This window comes from Eptesicus fuscus, chromosome 16 (genome assembly GCF_027574615.1).
Source record: "Eptesicus fuscus isolate TK198812 chromosome 16, DD_ASM_mEF_20220401, whole genome shotgun sequence".
In the NCBI taxonomy this organism is placed as follows: Eukaryota; Metazoa; Chordata; class Mammalia; order Chiroptera; family Vespertilionidae; genus Eptesicus; species Eptesicus fuscus.
Genome location: NC_072488.1, coordinates 49,069,741 through 49,078,848, shown reverse-complemented (window position 1 = coordinate 49,078,848; position 9,108 = coordinate 49,069,741).

The following is a 9,108-nucleotide window of genomic DNA, read 5'->3' as shown; positions in this document are numbered from 1 at the left end:
TAAACTTAGGATGAGCCCAAGGCACTAAAGTAGCATCCTGGATATTCGGTTAACATATCCCAAAGGGGTGTGCTTTGGAGATAAATCTTCAATAAAATATGTTTCAAGGTTATTTTTGAGCTGGGCTCTGCTGGGCCACCTCCCAGGAACCCTTCACATTTTGCCTTTTTTGGAAAAAAGTATCCTCGATGCATAAAAGTGATCATTTCCCCATTGTACTAATTCTAGGAACAACCATATGGAGCCTTATCTGCAAATAATAATATTATCGGACTTGGAAGATAACATGGAATAAAGTGTACAAGTTGGACATCTTATCTTTTGGCAAAGAAAGCTTCTTAAAGCTTAGCCTCGGTTACTCCAAGCGTGCACATTCCTCTTTTACCACCATGAAGTGGACTGTAAATGACCTCAGAGCGACTTTCTAAATAGAGTATTTGAACAGACTTCTCAGTACCTGGTTAAGAAGGATTGTTAGGAAGAACAGTTACAAAGAAAACAAAAGCACCAGTCACTTCATCTCCCTGAACCAGTTTCAATCTGCAAAATAACTGATGTGTGTGTGTGTGTGTGTGTTGTGTGTGTGTGTGTGTTTAAATTTATTTATTAAATTCATTGTGGTGACATTAGACAACATGAACATATAGGTTTCAGGTGTGGGTTTCTATGATACAGGATCTGTATATTGTACCATGTACCCACCGCCCCAAGTAGACTGATGTATTTTTATGTCAAAACTTGTGTTGGGAAAGGATGGTCTATTTCATGCTATCCCTCCTATATGACGCTCCCCAAGCATTGGGGAAATGGCTGCATGTGAATGAAGGTGCCCTGGGAAACAGGGACTTTGTGAGTGCCTGGTTTTTATCATGAGTTCAGTCATTCTCAGACTAATCCTCTGAACCTGTTTCTAAGGTCCTTTTCTCTGACTTCCCAGTGAGCAAAGACAGCCCAGCCTAGGCTCTCCTGTTGCTTCTATGCTAAGCCCTTCCTATTCCCCTGTCCTCAGCTTTGGTAAATGTTCCCTCATAGTCACCTGGTCTTGAATTCTGAAATATTTCCCTCAAAAGTCAAGAACCCACACACCTCAGGCAGGCCCTAGCCAGACCTGCTCAGAGACATGTCCCCTGTCTGGTAACAAAATTTGTATCACTGTCATATGACTGATGATTTTACTGTTTTCTTGAAAGTTACATTTCAGCAGCCAGAAAACTAAATCTCTCAAACGCCAAACTTTATGTTGGTTTGTTTGCTGGATTTTAATCTCAGGGACCAATACCATATACTGGAAGGATGGATGGCTGGATGGATAGATGAATGATTTAATATCAACTTATTTAAAACCAGCAGAGTTCCAGTATAAAATAACGATTCATTAAACTACTATCGTTGATGGGACCATCTCTTAAGAAGATGCCATTTATTGGCTGACTTGTTAATCAAAAATAACATCTAACTGTATAAATCTCTTCAGGAAAATAAAGAAAACAGTCTTCAAATAACTAAGATGGGTTTGTTATGTGGGACACACTAATTTTTGTGTGATTTCAGTTGATGGATTAGATTCCCAGAAGGAAGTTAATATGTGAGTACTTAGTATAAGGGTGTTTGCTGTTAGTGTTTGTTTATCATCTATTTATTAATATATATGTATTGATTTCAGAGAGAAAGGGAGCCTGCAACCTGTAATTTGCCCTGACTGGGAACCAAACTATGACCTCCTAGTTCATAGGTCAATGCTCAACCACTGAGGCCCCACAGCCTAGCACTGTTAGTGTTTATTTAGATGATCAACTTTCTTTTTATTATAAAAAGCAATTCATGTTTATTTTAACCAAATATTCAAAGAGGTATAAAGTTTAATAATACATTTTCCTCAGGGCCCACACACTCAGCTCCCCAGAGTTAAAAGCTTAGTGTGTATTCCTCCATGCCCTTTGCTAAATAATGATTCTAGGTAGGATTTGGTCAGTGCCTGCCAGTTGCCCTATTTGTTGTCCTGGTTTCCAATTTAGGATCAGCCAGAGAGAGTCACCTACATTCTCCAACCAATCACATAAGATGCACCACTTCCAGTTAGGCCACACCTCCTTCCCTTGTAGCCAGGGCATAGCTGAGACTTCTCTCAATTTCCACAAGAAGCAATCCTACTCCTCAAGCTGCTTTTGAGTCTTAGACAAGTGCAAGTGATGGTGGCTGGCCATCTTGCTATATATAATAGCAAGCTCAAATAAATAGTCTCAGTTGGTTCTAACTTGGTCTTTTTCTCCAGGCACTGCATGTCTCTGGGTGAATTAGCCCAGGGAAAGTGAATATGGTGATTTCTACCATTTTAGATATCATGTTTCAAGACATGGAGGAATGATCACAAAAGTTTTTTTCTGGGAGCTGTTATTCTCAAGTGCATGAAGAAACAGATTCAGAGATCGAGAGACGGGGGGGAGGGAGAGAGGGAGAGAGAGAGAGAGAGAGAGAGAGAGAGAGAGAGAGAGAGAGAAGCAAACCTTCCAATGATGGGAAAGCATCTGGAAAAGGAGGATATTGATGGGAACAGGTAAACAGAACCATTTCACTCTTGTTTAAAACTAGAAATCAGAACCATAAAAAATGCTGAGCAGAGACAAAGCAGTATGCATCCCTCAACAAGAATTCTGTAACAACAAAAAGAGCTGATCACACAAACCCCTCACCACAAGCCATGCCTACAAGTAGCCTGCACTGCAGCCTGTGCTCAGATGGAGGAATTGCCATTGCCCTCCAGGCTAATGCACTTGCCTTTCAGAGAAGTGAAGTTGACACATGAACCTTTATAAATGTCAGAGAAATCTAAAAAAAAAAACTCATATTTTTATTGCATTCTTCACTCAGGAACCAAAGTACAATGATTATTAAGTATGAGACACTCACAGGCTATCATGTAAAATAGATGTTGTTCAAAAATAACTTTCAGAAAAAGATAACATCAGACTATCACACTGATCAAACACAGTTAAAATATATTTAACTGATATGATATGTAGGAACCAGACAGAAATAATCATTGATTCAAATGTAAAGTCAAAAGAGCCTAGATTTATTTTTATGGGTAAAAAAAAAATGTTGACATAAACTGCAAATGCAACACATTGAATTGCAAACTGGTCCGTTTGTTCCAGGACAGAGTGGGATGGGGTGGGGAGGAGGTCACGTCAAGACTAGCCAGGAGCATACACATTGCCTCCCTCTTATAGAGAGTTGCAAAGTAGCATGAAGACGATGATGATGAACAGGGCAGGACTCTGCTTTATGATGCATAGTGTTACATGGAAAGGACATTTTCTTCAGTGTGTAGTTTTAAAAGAATGAAATTCACAGGGTTAATAAAGGCCAACATCCAATAACTCCTGAAGAGGCACCGAGTAACCAGATCGTGGCCTCATGTTTGGGTCAGAGCTGCCCCCTTGGGAGTGACTGTAGGAAAGTGGTTGGGAATGTCCAAGCGCTCAGTGTTCTAACCCAGCAGTCGGCAAACTCATTAGACAACAAAACCAAATATCAACAGTACAACGATTGAAATTTCTTTTGAGAGCCAAATTTTTAAAACTTAAACTATATAGGTTGGTACACTGTTATTAACTTAATTAGGGTACTCCTAAGCTGGCCTTTGCTAAAAACTCAAGGGGCCAAAGAGCTGCATGTGGCTCTCGAGCCGTAGTTTGCCTACCACTCACTGTTCTATCCTGTCAGTTAGCAGGCCTAGAGTACTACCTTTCAAACTCTAGGTCCATAAAACAGAATCCACTCATCCCCTTCAACCCCACTCTGAGCCTTACCCCAAGTTTATTATTTACCTTGTGTATTTCAGTCCCCAGGACTCTCTTTGCTCATTCATATTTACTGAATGGTCTATATGCTGCGTATTGCTGTCTCTCCTGAGGAGTCAGGGATGGACACGTCTTTCTTCTTATTCAGATGCTATTACCCTTTTCACTGTGTCCCACTCGAGCATGTGTGGGGGGAAAGGTGACGGCAGATATAAACATTTTGAGCTTCCTGGGCTGGGAAAAGGCTACAGAGACCTGTTGGTATTATAATGTACCATTTTTTAAAATGTTTTTTTATTGATTTGAGAGCGAAAGGGGTAGAGAGATGTAGAAACACCAATGATTAGAGAGAATCATTGATAAGCTGCCTTTGCTTGCCCCACACTGGGAACAAGCCCACAACCTGGGCACGTGCCCTGATGGGGAATTGAACTATGACCTCTTGGTTCATAGGTCGATGCTCAAACACTGAACCACACTGGGTAGGCATAATGTCCTATGTTTATTCTGCTTTTGTCTCTGGGGACACTACAGTGTTTGCTTCCTGGTTCTGAGGCAAGAAGCACATAAAGGATGGGAGAAATAAATGCTCTTTGGAGTAGCAGGACAAAACTGACAGGAGTCTGGATTACCTGTGGTGGGAGGGTGAGGGATCAGGTTATAAAAGCTTCTTCCTGTTAAAGCACAATTAGCCAAAGACAAGGTTTTAGTTGATCAAATGATCATTTTTCACTCTTTTGTATATATACACTAGAAGCCCGTTGCACAAAGTTTCGTGCAATAGACCTTCCTTCACCTGGCTGCTGGCACCAGGTTTCTGCCAGCAGCAGTTTTCCTCTGGCCACCTGCTGATCGTAGCGCCTCCCACCAGCGCGATTGGCCACCCCAAGAGGAACACTGATCTGGAGGCACTCCGATTGGCAGGTGGCCAGAGGAAAACTGCTGCTGGCGGAAAACTGGTGCTGGCAGCCAAGCAATCGGCCACCCAGAGTTCTTCCACCTGTGCCTTCTGCTGGCTCCATGGGTCCTCCCATAGTGCCTGGCCATTGGGGCCTGCAGGAGGAACGGGGCGGGGGTGGGGACTCATGAGTCCCCGCCCCCCCCCCCGCTCATCCTGTCAGCCCAATTGGCCACCCCAAGTCCCATCCCCAGGCTGCCGCCGGCCCAATCTTGGGCATAGCAGAGTCATGGTTATTTGCATACTTCCCTTTTATTAGGTAGGATTATTTCCTAAACTATTTTTAAAATTGAAAACAATAACAATTTTAAGGAAAACCCATAAGGATTTGCATCACCTAGTTTTATTCAAGGGGCAACGAAGATGGGAATTGAGCCCCAGCCAGTTGAATGAGACTGTGTCTGGCCTGTGGATGCACAGCAGGAAAAGGCGACCTGCAGGGAGTGAGAAAGCTGAACTGGCGACCAGACAGACAGCTATGACTAGGATGAGAGTGAGAAGGCATCAGGAATAGATAAGAATACCATAAAGAGCCATGATTCCTTCAAGTTCCTGGCTCCATAATCTCCTATAACTACCCCTTTCCCAGGTAGAAAGTATTGTTCCCTTATTTCCAACAAAAAATTCCTCATTAAGAAAATTGGGGTCCACAGCAGCAAATCCAGGGGACTTCCCATCATCTGTGCAGGGACAGACCTGTGGCTCCTTGTGCTCTCTCACCCACAAGCTCAGTCATTTCCTACTTGGGACACAATCGGTGGCCAGTAAATGTCTTCTTCCTCTTCAGTCAGAGCCACGAAGATAAAAAGAAGACTCAGACATTTAGCTTCACAATTCTTTAAATCATTATTAAAATATTTTTTTTACTCTCTATGGGCCGTGATGTATATAGAATTTGCACATTACATATACCTTCATTTTAAAATTATTTTTTAAAACTGTTTTTCATTTTTCTTTCGTGTACAAAATTTGTTGGTGTTAATAAATGTGTATTCACTGACTTTAAACAACAACAACACAAGAAAACTTGAGAGGTTAGCCCACCTGGCTGACCTGGAAGGGTGGCGAGGTTACCTCTATGACATGTCTTACCATTCTGACCTCTGTTAGTACTGTGACCTATTGCCAGTTAATACCTTATAGGGCTGAATGGGTGCTCCCCAGCAGTGTGACTCCCAAGCAGGCTCAGGGAAGAGCTCCCCAAGATATTTAAACTTAGACCTGGCTGTTGAGACAGAGCTGGCCACATGGAGACCTGGGGAAGCCACCCCAAAAGCAGTCAGTGCCCCAGGGCAAGAACAGACAGGCTGGATGGGCACAGCAGAGGGCAGGGGGCAAAGAAAAGACTCCAGTGTGGGTTGAAAATGCTGTCACAGCATGAAGGCTTTTAGGCATGAGAATAGGGTGATCTGATATGTATTTTTAAAGATAACTTGGTGATTTGACATTTGAAATGATATTTGACATGTGTCCTGAGAGCCAGGCAAGATTTAGGCAGATGAAGACGGTGAGATGTGCTTCAGGTACAGACAGTGGACACGGCCTGGAGGCAGGACAGATGAACACTGGGGACCAGAGCACATACCTCTCAGAGCCTGTGAGTGACGGGACAGGGCAGGGAAACAGAACACCCTGCATGGAGGGGACAGGGCAGGGGGAGAGGGGACCCTCCGTGGAGGGGTGAGAGCAGGGAGGAGAGGGTACCTTGGAGGGGTTGGGTCAGTGAGGAGAGGGTACCTTCCATGGAGGGAGCGGGACAGGGAGGAGAGGGGACCCTCCATGGAGGGGACAGGGTAGGGGATGGGAACCCTCCATTGAGGGGTGAGGGCAGGGAGGAGAGGGGACCCTCCATGGAGGGATAAGGGCAGGGAGGTGAGGGGATCCTCCATGGAGTGGAGAGGTCAGGGAGGAGAGGGGACTCTCCATGGAGGGGACAAGGTAGTGGATGGGAACCCTCCATTGATGGGTGAGGGGAGAGATGAGAGGAGATCCTCCATGGAGGGGACAGGGTAGGGGATGGGACCCCTCCAATGAGGGGTGAGGGCAGGGAGGAGAAGGGACGCTCTAGGGAGGGGGCAGGGCAGGGAAAAGAGGGAAACCTCCATGGAGGTGGCAGGGTAGGGGGATGGGAATCCTCCATTGAGCAGACAGGGTAGGGAGGAGAGGGAACCCTCCATGGAGGGGATAGGGTAGGGGAACCCTCCATTGAGGGGTGAGTGCAGGGAGGAGAAGGAACCCTCCATGGAGGGGATAGGGTAGGGGGTGGGAACCCTCCAATGAGGGATGAGGCCAGGTAGGAGAGGGGACCCTCCATGGAGTGGTGACGGAAGGGAAGAGAGGGGACCCTCAATTGAAGGGCCAGGGCAGGGCCGTGAGGAGAAGGGACCCTCCATGGAAGTGTGAGGACAGGGAAGAGAGGGGACCCTCCATGGAGGGGTAAGGATAGGGAAGAGAGGGGACCCTCAATTGAGGGGCCAGGGCAGGGCTGGGAGGAGAGGAGAACCTCCCTGGAGTTGTGAGGACAGGGAAGAGAGGGGACCCTCCATGGAGGGGTGAGGACAGGGAAGAGAGGGGACCCTCCATGGAGAGGACAGGGCAGGGAGGAGAGGGAACCCTCCATTGAGGAGAGAGGTCAGGGAGAAGGGGGGACCCTCCATGGAGAGGTGAGGACAGGGAGGAGAGCGGACCCTCTATGGTGGGGCCAGGGCAGGGAGGAGAAGGGACCCTCCATGGAGTGGGCATGGCAGAGAGGATAGAGGACCCCTTAATGGAGGGGACAGGGCAGGGAGGAGAGGGGACCCTCCATGGAGGGGAGATGACAGGGAGGACAGGAAATACCCTCCATGGAGGTGTGAAGGCAGGCAGGAGAAGGGACCCTCCATGGAGGAGTAGGGAAGGGAGGAGAATGGACACCTCCATGCAGAGGAGAGGGCAGGGATGAGAAGGGACCCTCCATGGAGGGACAGGGAAGGGAGGAGAGGGAACCCTCCATGTAGAAGTAGGGAAGGGAGGAGGGGGCACCCTCCATGGAGAGGTGAGGACAGGGAGGAGAGCGGACCCTCCATGGAGGGGTAGGGAAGGGTGGAGAACGGACCCTCCATGGAGGTGTGAGGGCAGGGAGGAGAAGGGAACCTCCACGGAGGGGGCAGGGTATGGCAGGGAGGAGAAGCGACCCTCTGTGGAGGGGGCAGGGATGGGAGGAGAGCGGACTCTCCATGGAGGGGTGAGGGCAGTGAGGAGAGGGGATCCTCCATTGAGGTGCAAGGGCAGGGCTGGGAGGAGAGGAGACCCTGTATGGAAGGGTGAGGACCAGGAAGAGAGGGGACCCTCAATGTAGGGGTGAGGGCAGAGAGGAGAAGGTACCCTCTTAGAGGGGCAGGGATGGGAAGAGAGGGGACCCTCCATTGAGGGGCCAGGGCAGGGCCGGGAGGAGAGGAGAACCTCCCTGGATGTGTGAGGACAGGGAAGAGGGGGACCCTTCATGGAGGGGGCAGGGCAGGGAGGAGAGGGAACCCTTCATGGAGGGGGCAGGGCAGGGAGGAGTGGGGACACTCCATGGAGGGGATAGGGAAGGGAGGAGAGGGAACCCTCCATTGAGGAGGGAGGTCAGGGAGGAGAGGGGACCCTCCATGGAGAGGTGAGGACAGGGAGGAGAAGGGACCCTCCATGGAGGGGTAGGGAAGTGAAGTGAAGGGACCCTCCATGGATGGTTAGAGAAGGGAGGAGAAGGGACCCCTCCATGGAGGGGTAGAGAAGGGAGGAGAAAGGACCCTTCCTTGGAGGGAATAGGACAGGAATGAGAAGGGACCCTCCATGGTGGGGCAGGGAAGGGAGGAGAGCAGACCCTCCATGGAGGGGTAGGGAAGGGAGAAGAAGGGACCCTCCATGGAGGTGTGAGGGCAGGGTGGAGAAGGGAACCTCCATGGAGGGGGCAGAGTATGGCAGGGAGGAGAAGTGACCCTCTGTGGAGGGGGCAGGGATGGGAGGAGAGTGGACTCTCCATGGAGGGGTGAGGGGAGTGAGGAGAGGGGATCCTCCATTGAGGGGCCAGGGCAGGGCTGGGAGGAGAGGAGACCCTCAATGGAGGGCTGTGGACAGGGAAGAGAGGGGACCCTCATTGTAGGGTGAGGGCAGAGAGGAGAAGGTGCCCTCTTAGAGGTGCAGGGATGGGAAGAGAGGGGACTCTCCATGGAGGGGTGAGGACAGGGAAGATAGGGGACCCTCCATTGAGGGGCCAGGGCAGGGCCGGGAGGAGAGGAGCCCCTCCATGGAGGGCTGTGGACAGGGAAGAGAGGGTCCCTCCATGGAGGGGGCAGGGTTGGGCGGAGAGCGGACTCTCCATGGAGG